Source organism: Protopterus annectens, chromosome 7.part0 (assembly GCF_019279795.1).
Source record: "Protopterus annectens isolate FY-2018-M chromosome 7.part0, PAN1.0, whole genome shotgun sequence".
Taxonomy (NCBI): Eukaryota; Metazoa; Chordata; order Ceratodontiformes; family Protopteridae; genus Protopterus; species Protopterus annectens.
In genome coordinates, this window is record NC_056739.1 from 938,484,386 (window position 1) to 938,501,879 (window position 17,494).

Genomic DNA, 17,494 nt, shown 5'->3' on the forward strand with positions numbered 1-17,494 from the left:
AGACTAACACAGAAGGAATCAGCTTATTGATGCTTGCAAATGACTATGAACTAGGAGCAATAGTCAACTCATTGTGTGCTGCATTCAACATACAGAAGGGCCTTAGTGTGTCAGATGTGTGGTGTGTGATGTATGGCCACAATCTGAAAGCTAAGTATTGCATTGTCATCCCCTATGTTACAAACCCTGTACCCATTAACTACCACCTGGGCAGTGGTCAACATAATGGCAACTGCGTGTATGAGATGTAGCTGGACAATACTTCCCTTTGATAGTTACGTCACCATAAAAGGCAGGTAGTCGTATGTGGCACCACTAATCATGACAGGTGGCATCCAGGAATATAGAGATAACTGCACAGCCATACTCAACACCCATGTGACCCATAATAGACCACATATTTCCTTTAAGGGTTATTGCCCATGTGTAGATGGCCTACACTGCCCTTCACAATCCCTAGCTGCACTATGTAGCATGCAGCCCACCCTGAATAAAGCCATGTCCAACCCAGAGGTGTTGGACATGCTACACTTAACACATCCTGATCCAAAATAAAGACATGGATCATGGACATCCACCTTTTTAGTACAAGGATCACAACATGCCTGACAGATACCTGTCCCATACACTTAACATACTCTTGCCATACTATGCATCCCTGCCCAGCAAAGCTGCACCTTGCCCCTCTCTGTGACATGGTGTAATGATCACATGCCAAATACATCAGTAATCATGTGTATCTGTTCTGTGGCACTGCTTGAACTGGCCACTGAAAATTACCTGTCTTTTGCCTACAGCTAGGTTACCTGTCTGCCTAGGCGCATAAATGGACCAGGGCATATAGACTACTAGATCACTATGACCATACATGCCATAGTTGATATCCAACCCTGCAAATACCATCAGGCTTGCTATTGTCCCATGTGTTACATGTGCAACACAGGCAAAACATGGCAGGATGCTACGCAGCTGTACATTGCCATGTAGATGTATATGGCAAAACACATACATGCTTGCAAGTCTGAAGGGTCACAGATCATGTCCGTAATGGCTATGTATGACTATATATGTGGCATATACACAGCATTAAGGTCAATTGCATTAATGTGAACACATCCAGGCATGTTCTGATATGTAAAGACACCACTACAGGCAAATAGACATGCCTACTTCAAGACAACATCCACATGGTGTATGAGCAATGTCATCCCATGACACATACATATATGGCGATAACATCACATCACCAGTAGGTGTCAAATGTGTGTGACTTATACATGTCAGTGGTGTTATTGTCATGTAGATCTACAAAGATGTATTTGTAATCTTAATAAATGTGATACATATGTATGTTCAGCTGTACTGCTGTACGTCTCTGTGAGTTACTGTGACCTGTCTCCATCGTTATGAATTCCAGGCATGCCATATAGAAGTCTGCTGCCATACAGCCGCTTGGAAGATGAGGTCCTCATCCCATACCTCCTCGACAACTACACAACGCTCTTCAGCCATGGGACACAAGATGCACAGCAGCGGGATGCCTTGTGGGAGGAACTTTTCAGGAGGGTAAATGATGTTGGTGGTCACAATCACACCTATCAGCAGGTGCGCTGACACTGCACTGACCTGATAAGATGGGCAAAACAGCATGCTAATGCAATCACCAGGGAAGAATGTGCAATGGGTGGGGGGCCACTCACCCAGCCCCCACTAACATGTACCGAGGAGCTACTGGCCAAACTGGGGACACCTGCAGACCTCCATCCACAGGCTTTAGCTGGTATTGTGGAGGTGGGTGTCTCTCAACCACCAAGCCTGGAATTGCCCGGTAAATAACTACTGCACATAAAACACAACCATATATCACATAGTTACATGTGTAACTGTACAATATGTAATGTAACATCATATGCAAGGCATGTATGCACACATGCCACATATTATAGTCTGCTAGTTTATGTATGCACAGATGTGCATACTCCATAGTATAGTGTATTGTACTGGCTTATGTGCTAGCATAGACATTGCACCCTGAAGCTACCACACAGGTGTGGATAATGATCTTACTGCTGTGACTCCCCTGTTTAGGTACCTCTGGCATTTTGCAATGACAGCAGCCTGTGTTAGGTGAGATTGTTATTATTTACCAGGCTTGATAATGCATGGAACATATTAATTGCAAGATATCTGCCATAACGCACGTACACATAATGTATGGTGGTCCTGGTAATGGACACTGGTCAGACCTGCAATGCATCACACTGGTTACCTATGTGAAACAATTGAAGACTATATGAAACAGCTATACTAAACCTTCCAAACTGCCATTGCCAGATGTGTGGACAACAGTGAATACAATGGTGGAGGTGTGTTCCACTGTAGGGACAGGTACTACATATCAGCATTATACATGTTGGGAATACAAACAGTACTGTACAGAGAGCATATGTGTGCACAAACACTAAATGTTTTGGAGCTGGAATATGCCCGGCCTATAGGATACACCCTTGTGGAGTATACTCTTGCTATGAATGTCACACAATCTAATGTGCTATCAGACATGTCCATGACATGTAGTGGGCTGACTGCAACACTGCTCAACTATCCTGCTTCCTTTTTATTATTTTTTGTCATGTATTATATTTTGCTTCATGTCCAATGATCCATCACTTAATGTGCCTAAAGTTTTTAGGCAAGATCCAATTGAGATGAATCAGACTACTATGGATCAATATACCTCATCTATGGGTGATAGAATGAATATACAAACTAATCAGGAAGAACAAGTTACTTTATGGCAAAAGTTTTTACAAAAAGAACAGCAAAGAAGAGTTGATAATCCATTTTCTGGTATTGGTCAACGAGCGGGTAACTCTTTGTCTACAGAAACAAAAGACATGTTTGATAAACTAGATAGACTTATGTCAAAAGAACTGGCGGTACATTTAAATTGTCTTAGCTTGCAAAGATATTTAGAGCTAGACATTATGCCTCGAGGCTTGCAAGCCTTTAAAAATCCTACAACTCGGTTTGATATGCAAGATGAGACTGATAAAAAATTTAATACAAGATGGGTAGCTGCTGCTCATCGTTGTTCTATTGAATGGGTTAGCATTCTGATAGAATGAGATAAAGTTAAACAAGCTAAACTGAAAGTAGATATAACAACTGCTTGTGAGACATTATCCAATGCGTTAGGTTTTTTACGCATGGAACAGTGTCTTCAAGATATACAAGGGAAACTTTTAGATTTTAAAAAAGAGCCGCTTAATGCAAAAAAATATAAACTGAATCGTGATATTAAGGAGTATGCTGGAGGTTGTTCTTTCTTTCGTCCAATTAATAACAAGAGACGACAAAGAGGTGTTCGATTTGCTGACCAGGAGAGTCAGAAAGGTAATGGAGGTTCAAGCGCATGCTCGGACGTCTCGACGGAATGGGAAAGTGAACCGGGAGACTTTCTGGAATTACCGGTAGCACAAGACTCTCGTTTTTTGCAGCAAACCTTTCGGAGAAACAAACAGGTGAAATATACAGACAGGGAATTCAACAGAGGTGGTGACTATACAGCGGAACAAGGACATGGACAACAAACTGAGGTACAGCCATCTTTTCAAAGATATAAACGAGTCAGAAAGAACTGAACAAAATGGACTGAGTATAGATAATACATATGTAGTTTACTTATGTGGATTTACATTAGATGATGCTACATATTCTGTACTTAATCGTGGTTTAAAGTTTATTCCCACTGTTTTACCTAGGCTGTATGTTTTGAAAAGTGATATGTATTGCTTTATACGAAAGTTACATTTAGCTTGTTTTTTTGAAAGCAGAAGCAAAGTTAACAACGACTCTTCCTTTGTAGGTTTAAATAATGATTTGTTATCTTTTTCAAATGATTCAGAAGAAAGTTTCTATTCCTGCATATCAGATGATGAAATTTTTGAAAACAGTAATGCATATTGTAAGCTAGACACATCTAAAGTAGTAGTTAAAAGTTGTTTTATTCCGCCTTTTTCTCATGAAGGTATTCAAAATTTTGCAGCAATGGTTGATTTTGCAATTGAGTCAGTTTATAATGATTTTGTTGATAATAAGCAGTGTATTTAGTATAATTTAACTAAATCAGAATGGCAGGCACTACAACGGCTAAGTAAAAATCAAGAGTTGGTTATAAAACCAATAGATAAGGGGAATAAAGTTGTATTAATGCATTACACACAGTATGTTCAGATGTGTTTGGAACATTTAAATGACAGTGAAACTTATAAGAAATGTACTAACAAGGAATATGAAGAGGCTATAAAACAATTTAATATTCTATTACATAAGGGTCATCGTTTAGGGTATTTTTCAAAAGATGATGTAGAGCATAAGTTTAAAACAGAGAACTGTGAAATTGCTAAGTTCTACTGTCTGCCTAAAATACATAAGAACATTCATCATCCCCCAGGCCGTCCTATTGTGTCTGCCTGTAGTTATTTTTTGAATAACATGGGTATATTTTTACATAGTTTTCTTTTTCCATATGTGGTTAAACATAAATCTTTTTATTAGAGATAGTTCTGATTTCTTAGAACAAGTGTTACCTATGAAGTGGACTAAGGATATGTATTGGCTAACAGCTGATGTTAAAAGTTTGTATACTAGTATTAAACATGAATATGGACTGAGAGCATTAATAAAAACTTTAGGAGATAGTCCTTTATCATATTTCATTGCAGAATTAGTAGAATTCTGTTTGAAAAATAATTATTTTGTATTTGATGAACAATTGTTCCATCAGCTTAAAGGCACAGCCATGGGGGCAGTATTTGCCCTCGTGTATGCCAATATTATGATGGTTTTTTTTAGACAGAATTCCTATATCATAAGGATCTTTTTAAAAAATATGTGGTGAAATATTATCGTTATATCGATGATTTGATTTTTATTTGTAAGGGGGACAGTAAAGAAGTTAATAATTTTATGTATGATTTACAGAAAAATGAGTTTTCTTTAAAATTTTATGGCTTCCAGTTAGGTAATAAAGTAAATTTTTTGGACATTAGTCTTGAAGGTGGTAAGGTTAGAAAAATTATTACCAAAGTGTTTCGTAAATTTGAAGAGGGTTTGCATTTTTTAGATGGACAGATTTTCCATACCCCCATTTATTAAAATCTTTACCATATGGTGAACTCAAGAGAGTAAAAAAGATTATGTAATAATACAACTGAAATTGATAAGGAACTTGAAAAAACATCTCAATTGTTTATTAAAATGGGATATAATGTTGGGAAAGTGTTATTTTCCCTAGATAAGGTTAAAAAAGTGATGTGTGTAAGATAGGTAAAAATTATAATAAAAATTATGATGGAAATCGGAAATTGAAATGTTTAAGAAAAATGTATGTGGTAATGACTTATGATCTATTGTCAGAAGATGTGAGGCAGATAATCCAATTTTATTGGACTTCTATATTTAAATATAGAGATTTGATTAACATCTTTGAAAAAAATGTAAATTTTTCATTTAAAAGAGGTAAGAATTTAAAGGATGTGTTGGTTCATGCTAGATTTCTTACCCCAGTGATAAGCTTGAATATAAATGTGGATTTAATGGGCACCTTGTGGTAGGTGCATTTCCTGTCAATATATAAGTAAAACATTTCATAATATAAATGGAAGAAATTTTAAACCTATAGGGAATTTTTCATGTAATACAGAGAGAATTGTATATTCATTAAGGTGCCCATGTGGAATGTTTTATGTGGGGGAAAGCAAACGTTCTTTAAAAATATGGTGGCAAGAGGGACATTAAAAATGAAAAAGTTGAAAGTCCGCTTGCAATGCATTTTAAAGCCATCATAATAGTAATCCAAGTGGTTTATTAGCTACTGTTTTACAACACATTTCTATTGTTAATAAGGATGAAAATGTAAATGTAAGCTTTTATATAAAGAAACAATTTTTATATTGAAATATGGTACTTTAGCCCTGGTGGTATTAATGTAGAATGCAATTGGAAAGTGTTTTATAATGGAATGATTGGTTAATTGAATATTTAATTAATTGATTGTTGTGATTTTATTGTATAAATACATATTATGTGGTTCTTGTTAGTATTCTCCTTTGAAGACGTAAGCCGCTAGAGACTACTGAGATTACTGAATAAATCTGTGGTGGATCTTGTTTTGGCCGTATATATTTGTTGCTTCCTTTTTATTATTTTTTGTCGTGTATTATAACCTGCAAAACATGTCTCACATCCCATAAATACCACCCTTTGTCTGCATAACCCTGTCCTCAGTGGAGCATATGACATCTATGGGTGTATGTCATATGGGATAACACTGACATGTGAAATAAGATGGCAATCACAACCATTGGACTGAACATGTGTACACATGGACATGGAGGATGGCCAGAGATATGAAGCAAAACACACAGTAGAAGTGATGTACATGTGTGTACACCCTGTTGTACATTGGCTCGACACAATACAACTATGACCTTTGTGTAATGGTGATATTGTGGATGTGAAACACTAAACTTCATAAGGGCCTGTGCAGAGCTTGTGTAGGCATAACACGAAACCACCACATAACATGTCTTGAACATCTGGAGTGTGTCATGACATGGAAGCACTTATACAGTATCCAAATACATACATTTGTTGCACAACATGCACATGCATCCACATCAAGCCACAGATACAGTAGATTCACCTTGCTGGTGTCAGACATCACTGTCATGCCTGCTCCTCATGTGTGTGAGGTACACAGATGGCATGTGGGACATAGAGTATTTGTGATTTAGCCATGTGTGGGCATAGTTGGCAGATATCAGTAATATGGTTGCAGATATGTAGGGTGTCATCCGTATACCCTTCTGTGACCTGTGTCACACATTCCACATTAAAAAAATCCTACAACTCGGTTTGATATGCAAGATGAGACTGATAAAAAATTTAATACAAGATGGGTAGCTGCTGCTCATCGTTGTTCTATTGAATGGGTTAGCATTCTGATAGAATGAGATAAAGTTAAACAAGCTAAACTGAAAGTAGATATAACAACTGCTTGTGAGACATTATCCAATGCGTTAGGTTTTTTACGCATGGAACAGTGTCTTCAAGATATACAAGGGAAACTTTTAGATTTTAAAAAAGAGCCGCTTAATGCAAAAAAATATAAACTGAATCGTGATATTAAGGAGTATGCTGGAGGTTGTTCTTTCTTTCGTCCAATTAATAACAAGAGACGACAAAGAGGTGTTCGATTTGCTGACCAGGAGAGTCAGAAAGGTAATGGAGGTTCAAGCGCATGCTCGGACGTCTCGACGGAATGGGAAAGTGAACCGGGAGACTTTCTGGAATTACCGGTAGCACAAGACTCTCGTTTTTTGCAGCAAACCTTTCGGAGAAACAAACAGGTGAAATATACAGACAGGGAATTCAACAGAGGTGGTGACTATACAGCGGAACAAGGACATGGACAACAAACTGAGGTACAGCCATCTTTTCAAAGATATAAACGAGTCAGAAAGAACTGAACAAAATGGACTGAGTATAGATAATACATATGTAGTTTACTTATGTGGATTTACATTAGATGATGCTACATATTCTGTACTTAATCGTGGTTTAAAGTTTATTCCCACTGTTTTACCTAGGCTGTATGTTTTGAAAAGTGATATGTATTGCTTTATACGAAAGTTACATTTAGCTTGTTTTTTTGAAAGCAGAAGCAAAGTTAACAACGACTCTTCCTTTGTAGGTTTAAATAATGATTTGTTATCTTTTTCAAATGATTCAGAAGAAAGTTTCTATTCCTGCATATCAGATGATGAAATTTTTGAAAACAGTAATGCATATTGTAAGCTAGACACATCTAAAGTAGTAGTTAAAAGTTGTTTTATTCCGCCTTTTTCTCATGAAGGTATTCAAAATTTTGCAGCAATGGTTGATTTTGCAATTGAGTCAGTTTATAATGATTTTGTTGATAATAAGCAGTGTATTTAGTATAATTTAACTAAATCAGAATGGCAGGCACTACAACGGCTAAGTAAAAATCAAGAGTTGGTTATAAAACCAATAGATAAGGGGAATAAAGTTGTATTAATGCATTACACACAGTATGTTCAGATGTGTTTGGAACATTTAAATGACAGTGAAACTTATAAGAAATGTACTAACAAGGAATATGAAGAGGCTATAAAACAATTTAATATTCTATTACATAAGGGTCATCGTTTAGGGTATTTTTCAAAAGATGATGTAGAGCATAAGTTTAAAACAGAGAACTGTGAAATTGCTAAGTTCTACTGCCTGCCTAAAATACATAAGAACATTTATCATCCCCAGGCCATCCTATTGTGTCTGCCTGTAGTTATTTTTTGAATAACATGGGTATATTTTTACATAGTTTTCTTTTCCCATATGTGGTTAAACAGAAATCTTTTATTAGAGATAGTTCTGATTTCTTAGAACAAGTGTTACCTATGAGGTGGAGTAAGGATATGTATTGGCTAACAGCTGATGTTAAAAGTCTGTATACTAGTATCAAACATGAATATGGACTGAGAGCATTAATAAAAACTTTAGGAGATAGTCCTTTATCATATTTTATTGCAGAACTAGTAGAATTCTGTTTGAAAAATAACTATTTTGTATTTGATGAACAATTGTTCCATCAGCTTAAAGGCACAGCCATGGGGGCAGCATTTGCCCTCGTGTATGCCAATATTATGATGGTTTTTTTTAGACAGAATTCCTATATCATAAGGATCTTTTTAAAAAATATGTGGTGAAATATTATCGTTATATCGATGATTTGATTTTTATTTGTAAGGGGGACAGTAAAGAAGTTAATAATTTTATGTATGATTTACAGAAAAATGAGTTTTCTTTAAAATTTTATGGCTTCCAGTTAGGTAATAAAGTAAATTTTTTGGACATTAGTCTTGAAGGTGGTAAGGTTAGAAAAATTATTACCAAAGTGTTTCGTAAATTTGAAGAGGGTTTGCATTTTTTAGATGGACAGATTTTCCATACCCCCATTTATTAAAATCTTTACCATATGGTGAACTCAAGAGAGTAAAAAAGATTATGTAATAATACAACTGAAATTGATAAGGAACTTGAAAAAACATCTCAATTGTTTATTAAAATGGGATATAATGTTGGGAAAGTGTTATTTTCCCTAGATAAGGTTAAAAAAGTGATGTGTGTAAGATAGGTAAAAATTATAATAAAAATTATGATGGAAATCGGAAATTGAAATGTTTAAGAAAAATGTATGTGGTAATGACTTATGATCTATTGTCAGAAGATGTGAGGCAGATAATCCAATTTTATTGGACTTCTATATTTAAATATAGAGATTTGATTAACATCTTTGAAAAAATGTAAATTTTTCATTTAAAAGAGGTAAAAATTTAAAGGATATGTTGGTTCCTGCTAGATTTCTTACCCCAGTGATAAGCTTGAATATAAATGTGGATTTAATGGGCACCTTGTGGTAGGTGCATTTCCTGTCAATATATAAGTAAAACATTTCATAATATAAATGGAAGAAATTTTAAACCTATAGGGAATTTTTCATGTAATACAGAGAGAATTGTATATTCATTAAGGTGCCCATGTGGAATGTTTTATGTGGGGGAAAGCAAACGTTCTTTAAAAATATGGTGGCAAGAGGGACATTAAAAATGAAAAAGTTGAAAGTCCGCTTGCAATGCATTTTAAAAGCCATCATAATAGTAATCCAAGTGGTTTATTAGCTACTGTTTTACAACACATTTCTATTGTTAATAAGGATGAAAATGTAAAATGTAAGCTTTTATATAAAGAAACAATTTTTATATTGAAATATGGTACTTTAGCCCCTGGTGGTATTAATGTAGAATGCAATTGGAAAGTGTTTTTATAATGGAATGATTGGTTAATTGAATATTTAATTAATTGATTGTTGTGATTTTATTGTATAAATACATATTATGTGGTTCTTGTTAGTATTCTCCTTTGAAGACGTAAGACGAAGCGCTAGAGACTACTGAGATTACTGAATAAATCTGTGGTGGATCTTGTTTTGGCCGTATATATTTGTTGCTTCCTTTTTATTATTTTTTGTCGTGTATTATAACCTGCAAAACATGTCTCACATCCCATAAATACCACCCTTTGTCTGCATAACCCTGTCCTCAGTGGAGCATATGACATCTATGGGTGTATGTCATATGGGATAACACTGACATGTGAAATAAGATGGCAATCACAACCATTGGACTGAACATGTGTACACATGGACATGGAGGATGGCCAGAGATATGAAGCAAAACACACAGTAGAAGTGATGTACATGTGTGTACACCCTGTTGTACATTGGCTCGACACAATACAACTATGACCTTTGTGTAATGGTGATATTGTGGATGTGAAACACTAAACTTCATAAGGGCCTGTGCAGAGCTTGTGTAGGCATAACACGAAACCACCACATAACATGTCTTGAACATCTGGAGTGTGTCATGACATGGAAGCATTCACTTATACAGTATCCAAATACATACATTTGTTGCACAACATGCACATGCATCCACATCAAGCCACAGATACAGTAGATTCACCTTGCTGGTGTCAGACATCACTGTCATGCCTGCTCCTCATGTGTGTGAGGTACACAGATGGCATGTGGGACATAGAGTATTTGTGAGTTAGCCATGTGTGGGCATAGTTGGCAGATATCAGTAATATGGTTGCAGATATGTAGGGGTGTCATCCGTATACCCTTCTGTGACCTGTGTCACACATTCCACATTAGGGTTTATTGTGTATACACCTCACATTCCACATTAGATATGTATTGTAGGGGAACATAGTCATGGCTATGAACTGTGTCAGTAGCTCACACTGTATAGCAATTGTGAAGCCACATGATGCCCTGCAATGGCTATGCACATAAGCTCAATGTGCAGTATGTCCCTCCATATTTGTAGGGTGGACAGACAATGTTGCATCAGCTGAAGACCCATGTTAGTATAACACGTCGCTGCATTGGGACACCATTACCATACTGTAGATTGGAAAGGACATTATTGTGTTACATGTGTATGCATGTCATTCGACATGTCAGCAGAAGGCATATCATACTACATGTGATTGGCAAGGTCGTACGTCACACAGCAGTTTACTGTAAACCTGTGCTGGTCTGTGGCACCATTGCAAAGTAGGGACAGCCATGTTAAACATGTGTGTACAGCCACATGCACAATGTCAACACTCAGCTCAGGGGTAGGTGGAATAATGTTGAACAGACATGCACTGCTTTGGGGGAGATATGCAAGCTAGGGCTCAAGCAAACATAGTATGCAGTCGACATACCCTACTGCTCATGTCCTCACACATAGGGGTGGTGGCCAACACAAAGCATCAGTGGCAGATTTACAAAGGTCAGCGATGGTCTGTTAACATGTGGTGTATGTTGCACACAACATGGCAGTGCAGTGCAACAGTGCAAAGTGCATGCATTGTGTTGCAGGTATGGGGCATAGGCTACTAACGCATATGGTGCAATACAGGTATGTATGCTAACCACTACTATAATTATGTAAGGTGCATGCCATCTTCTATACCACATGCATGCTGTTGTGTACAACTCAGGGATGTATGATAACTACCACTATAATTGCCTAAGCTGAAACTATAATTGTCTAGGCTGAATGCCATCTGCCATATCACCTGCATGTAGAATGTGTGTCTGTGTGTGTCTGTTTGTCTCTGTCTATCTGTCTGTCTGTCTTTCTGTGTGTGTCTCTGCCTGTCTGTTTGTGTCTCTGTTTGTCTGTCTGTCTGTGTGTCTCTGTCTGTGCATGCGTCTGTCTGTGTGTCTGTCTGTGTGTGCCTCTGTCTGTCTCTGTCTGTGTGTCTGTGTGTGTCTCTGTCTGCATGTGTGTGTGTCTCTGTCTGTGTGTGTCTGGTATAATCTTGTAATGTACAGTTCTTGTCTTCTCCTCACAGATGTTGATGTAGGTGCATTGCACTCCTGCGGTCCACCTGATGTTAGTGTCACCACAGACTCTAGCAGTGATGTTGATAGTATGATTGAGGCACAGGCAGGGTTATCAGGGGCTATATTTGTACCACTGGTTGCCATTCCACCTGTCTCCCCCTCATCCTTGCACACAGTTCACCTGCCTGCACATAACCCATCACCACCGGCCATAGAGGACGGACAGTTGGTGGGTGGTAGCATGGAACAGGGAAGGGTGGTGACTATGGAAGGTGTGCCTGCACACCATGCTCCCAGTCAACAGACTGGTGATGTCCCACACAGGCATGTGCCCAGTGCTGTTCGTAGGAGGACCACTAAAAACATGCCCCTGTGGGACCAAGCACATCAGCTGGAGTCACCAGATGCATGTTTTGGGCTGTAATGGAAGCACAGGCATGTGCTGAATGGCACAACAGAGACAGCCTGAGGCTTCAGAGGGCTGCTGCCCATTCATTAACTGACAACATCCAGGCACTTGCAAATGCTCACCACCATCATCTTGTAGATGTTTTGGATAGATGATTGCGTGACATGGTGGGAGTCCTTGACTGTGGCATGTCAATCCTCGAGCATGGAATGTCTGTGCTGGAACATCTGGTGGGAGTGAGGCATCGGGCACATAGATGTAGGCCAGCTACATTACCTGTTGAAGGTCTACGTGAACATGCTACTGCACATGCCCACTCCCATAGTGGCAGTAGCAGCAGCAGTGCTTCTGGTGCTGTGCAGTCCACACCAGGACACAGCAGGCCATGTGCACATGGTCCTTGACGGTCCCAACAGGGACACGATTCCAGTGGACATGTGTCATCAGATGGTACCCAATCTGGACCTCTGTCTGGTAGTGCCCATGCAACCCTTGGCAGGCGCAAGTCACGTGGCCATGGCCGGACACCGTGAACTGTGACACCTGACTTGTACAGTCTGCAGCTGTCAAAATTACCCCTGTGTAGGCCAGCTACATGCCAGACCTGTTTGCATGCATACACACACACTGGAAACAAAGGTAGGGCACCTCAACACACACATGCATAACATCCACACATGTCCAATGATATCACACGCCCTAACACACATGCATGATGTCATCCAATGGCACAGCCTAGGCCTCTAGCAAACATTATCACCCTGTGCATATGATGATGCCTGTGCCACATCCCTGTCATCCACACCATAGGTGCATGGACATGTTCATATGTTCTGATGCACAGGGTGAACATACTAGATAGACAATTGTAGATTAATATTGTTGAGTAGTGTTGACAGGCAGAAGACATACCATGTATTACAGTTTTAGAATGCATTTTGTACATTTGAGAGCATGTATCATGTGTAAGAACACTAACAGCATGTTGATCTTGATGTTCTGCCTTCCTCTTTCAGCTGTAGTTGCATGTGCCGGGGGATGTTGGTGTTTGCGGGAGTCTCATATGTACATGTTGACTACCCACAGGTCAGTATGACAATATCTGCATGCACTTTGCAGCTACCGCATCACAGTTATATTCTCCCATGTTTCAATTATGTTTACTATTCTAATGATTCAAGAGCATGATAGTGGTGTAGTAAGCTACTGTGTTCAGAGCCATCACATCCATAGTGGGTGACATCACAGGTATAGTTACCTGGAGCGTGGAGTGGGTAATAGAGTAGTATGCTGGATGATAAGGGTAAAGGTCAGTGGAAATATTGGCTTCTCATTGGGAAACAGTAATACCCACTGCCATGACAGCATGCAAACACAGACACACCCACACAGTCAGGGATTCCAGAGACAGTAACACACACTCTAACACACACGCACACACCCACACACGCACACACGCACACACGCACACACACACAGTTGCCAGTGTTCAGATGAGAACCCCTGCCCATGTGCCTATCATCATTATAGTACTATGCAATTACAAGACGTGCCACAGAGATTACACATGTACAGGTAGTTGGAATGGCCTAAGATCGAGGACATCAACAGGGATGCTACAGTGCAGTGAATGTATGTAGGGAGGGGGTCCATCAGTAGGCTATGTAACAACAGGTCACACCCTAGGGTGTACATGTTAACAGACAGTTAGTATGCCCGTCTATGAATGATGATATCAACAGGGATGCTAGACTGCTTTGAGTGGATGGGGGGAGGGGGCATTAACATTTCACTATGGTAAAATACAGCCTCATTCCAGGAACTAGACAGCCATACACACGGACAGCCATACACATACACACACGCACACACACACACACAGACACACACCAGCATTCACAAAGATATACTCCGATGTCACACGCATACAGGCACTTTACATGTGTGAGGTTTAACCACCTGCCTATGGCTTTCTTTCTACACTTCACTCTGTACTAGTGTCACCAACAGTGTTCAGGAGAGTGATAACATGCGGGATGTATTCCCAACCATATGTGGCATATATGGACACACACCCACAAGTGCCAGTACTATGAATCAAACACATGGCTATCTCATGATAGGTACTACAGCAGTACAACACTATCACATATGGTACAATGTTTACTGACTCTTTTCTTTGACAACTGTGCTAATATATGCACAATATATGCACAGGGGAGGTATTACTGTTACAGGTGTCATGGGGTTTGCCTTCAATGTCACCCTTACAGCATTCTACATTGTCTGTCTTCCACTTCAATTAACAAAACTTGACCTTAGCGGGTACACAGGTTATTGTAGGACTGGTTGTAACACACCAGTGAGCTGTCCTCAGTAATCATTCATCTGCAAAGAAGCCCAACCACTTAGTAGTCATGTCCAAACATCTGTCCATACCTCATGTACGGCTTACTGTACTTAGAGCATATCACCATATACAGTTGGCAATGTTGAGGCTGTATTGCAACAGCATGATGTACTAAGACAACAGTCACCTTCAGACATCATACACTGCACACACATGGAATCTACACAAACAGCAATACATGTACACATATGCGGTCTACATCAGTACGTGCACTAGCAGGTTAAAAGGATAAATTCTACACCTTCCCCATACCATGTGTGAAACATAGCCAGGCATTATACCATAATGGATGTTGTATTCATGTACTGGTAGGACACCACCACTTTCACTGAGTAGCCAAGTGTACATATATTACAACAGCACATATCAGCATGACACACACAGAATTATTCAATGTCATGCTCCTACATACTGTTATTTGACAGTGCCATGGTGAAGCCAGGGTACTGTAATGGTCAACAGTGAGCACATCATATTTGCCACACACACCTCATGTGTACAAGAAGAGTGCCAGCAATGTGCTCTGTTAGAGCTAGGCAGTACACTCATTCAAGCATGTGCAAGGTATGTGGCTTGTAAACATCTCACCCCAGCATGTACTGGCTATTGTGTTACTAAGGCTAATGTCCAGACAGCAAACAGCATGCATGGCTTGCAATTGTTGACATGGGGTATATGTAGGAGCTGTAGCCACACATGGCTGTACATGTCATGAACATATCACCTGCGACTACTCAGGAACATACAGTGCAGAGCTGTATTTCCGTGAGTCTGTCAAAACAGGACTTGTGTAGGTCCTATGGTCCTGTTATTTGGGTATGTTTGCAGGCATTGCATTAGGTGGACATGTCTAAAGACATGCATGCCACATGAGGTGTTGTATGATATGATAGGTGTCATGGGTGACCAATAGAGAGGGGATATTACCTCTGTCAACTTAGATTTCAAACCTTATGTACTGTTAGCATGCTATCTGCCATGTGAATGTGTGTAATGACTGTAGCCACCTGTATGTAGAAAGGTAAACGAAAGCTATGGTAATGTAATATATGTTGTATGATTGTGGGATGTACATATCCAGGGCAGGTATGGTAAGGTTATATCCAACCATGAGGGTGTTGTTTACTGGTGTATAACAACAGTCGACCGTGTTAATGCTGACAACATCCGAGGGACCCTGGTATGTGTACAACTGAGCAGGTTACAAACAGTGGTATTATTGCATTGAATAACACATTATTCAGCTGTGCCTGTACATGGCTACATTGCACAGTTGATGTAGGCCTAGGTACAGTCCACCAATCAAGGGTTATCTGGTGGCCTACCACACTATGTCATACCTCATATGGATGTGTGTTGGTAGTCTTGGAACAAGGTGGTGGATGTATATGAGGACACAACCTAGAATGCAGCATTTGCCACTGCCACCTGTACCTGACTCATCTGTGATGCGTTATGTCAGAGTAGTGATCATTACATGTGAGTAGCCTTTATAAATATGTGTACACCACCACCTGGTATGGTCCATACCACTGTTATGGCCCACATGTCTGGATCTCAGTTATATGGTGGTAGTGCAATTGTGCACTACAAAGCCTTCAGCCAGGTTTTCCTCACTGCACAGATGTCGGTATTCCCCATTGTTCTGCATTGAGAAATGGATTACTAAAGCCACACATCTAGCAGGGGTTAGCATAGGCATGCAACACAATTGTCATGTAGGTGTCAGGGTGTTACTTCTGTGTGTAGGACATTTGCCTTGGAATGTAGCTATATGGGTAAATGTGACTTAGGTATTATCCACACACATGTGTAAAATGGATGCATTTGCTCTGTGTTGAAGGCTCGTCATTCAGTCATGACAGCCCAGAATGACAGACACTGGACAACCTCATAATAACAGCAGGACATTGGCTCATTGTTTTTGTCTAGCAGTTGCCACCCATACCATGACATCATTGCATGTGGCATTAATGTACTTGGTAGCAAATGCCCCATGTAAGGTGAAGGACAGTGGCAGAACTTGGTGTATATGACCAATGTGAGATATACTTAGGGTAGTAGTCCTGCTAATAATGACAACTACTACCACAGCCGGGAGAGGTCATCTTGTCACCTGCACCTCAGTACCATTACGCAAGGTGGCTCACACATTATGCTTGCACATGCCACTGTTCCACAACCTGCTATCAATGTATGCCTTTCAGGGCAGCAAGATGTGTGACACATGCGGTAGGTAGCATCCGCCTGTGTGACCCAGGTAACCTATTGTCTGTCACGTCCACACATGCATGAATGAGTATACGTAACATATATATGTCAGTACTTCATGTACATGTATGCATGTGTATCACACAGCACAGACACAGATATATCATTTACAGGCCACATACAGGTATCAGGTAGTAAACAAGTATGATGTGCATATATACTGACAGGTAAGATGTACCTAACTGTAAACCTGGGTGTTTACAATAGGAGTCCATTACAACATGTTCTGTACATGTAAGTGTTTGAGCATGCACACTCTGGCCTTCAGTGGTTAGAATCGGAGTGCATCCCAAACAGTCCTGTGCTACTAAGTGTATGAGTGTACCCACTGCCACCTTGTGTAATTTGAATCAGTGCATTCAACAAGCCCTTTGTTATTAAGTGTATGAGCATGCCCAGTATAACCTTGTGT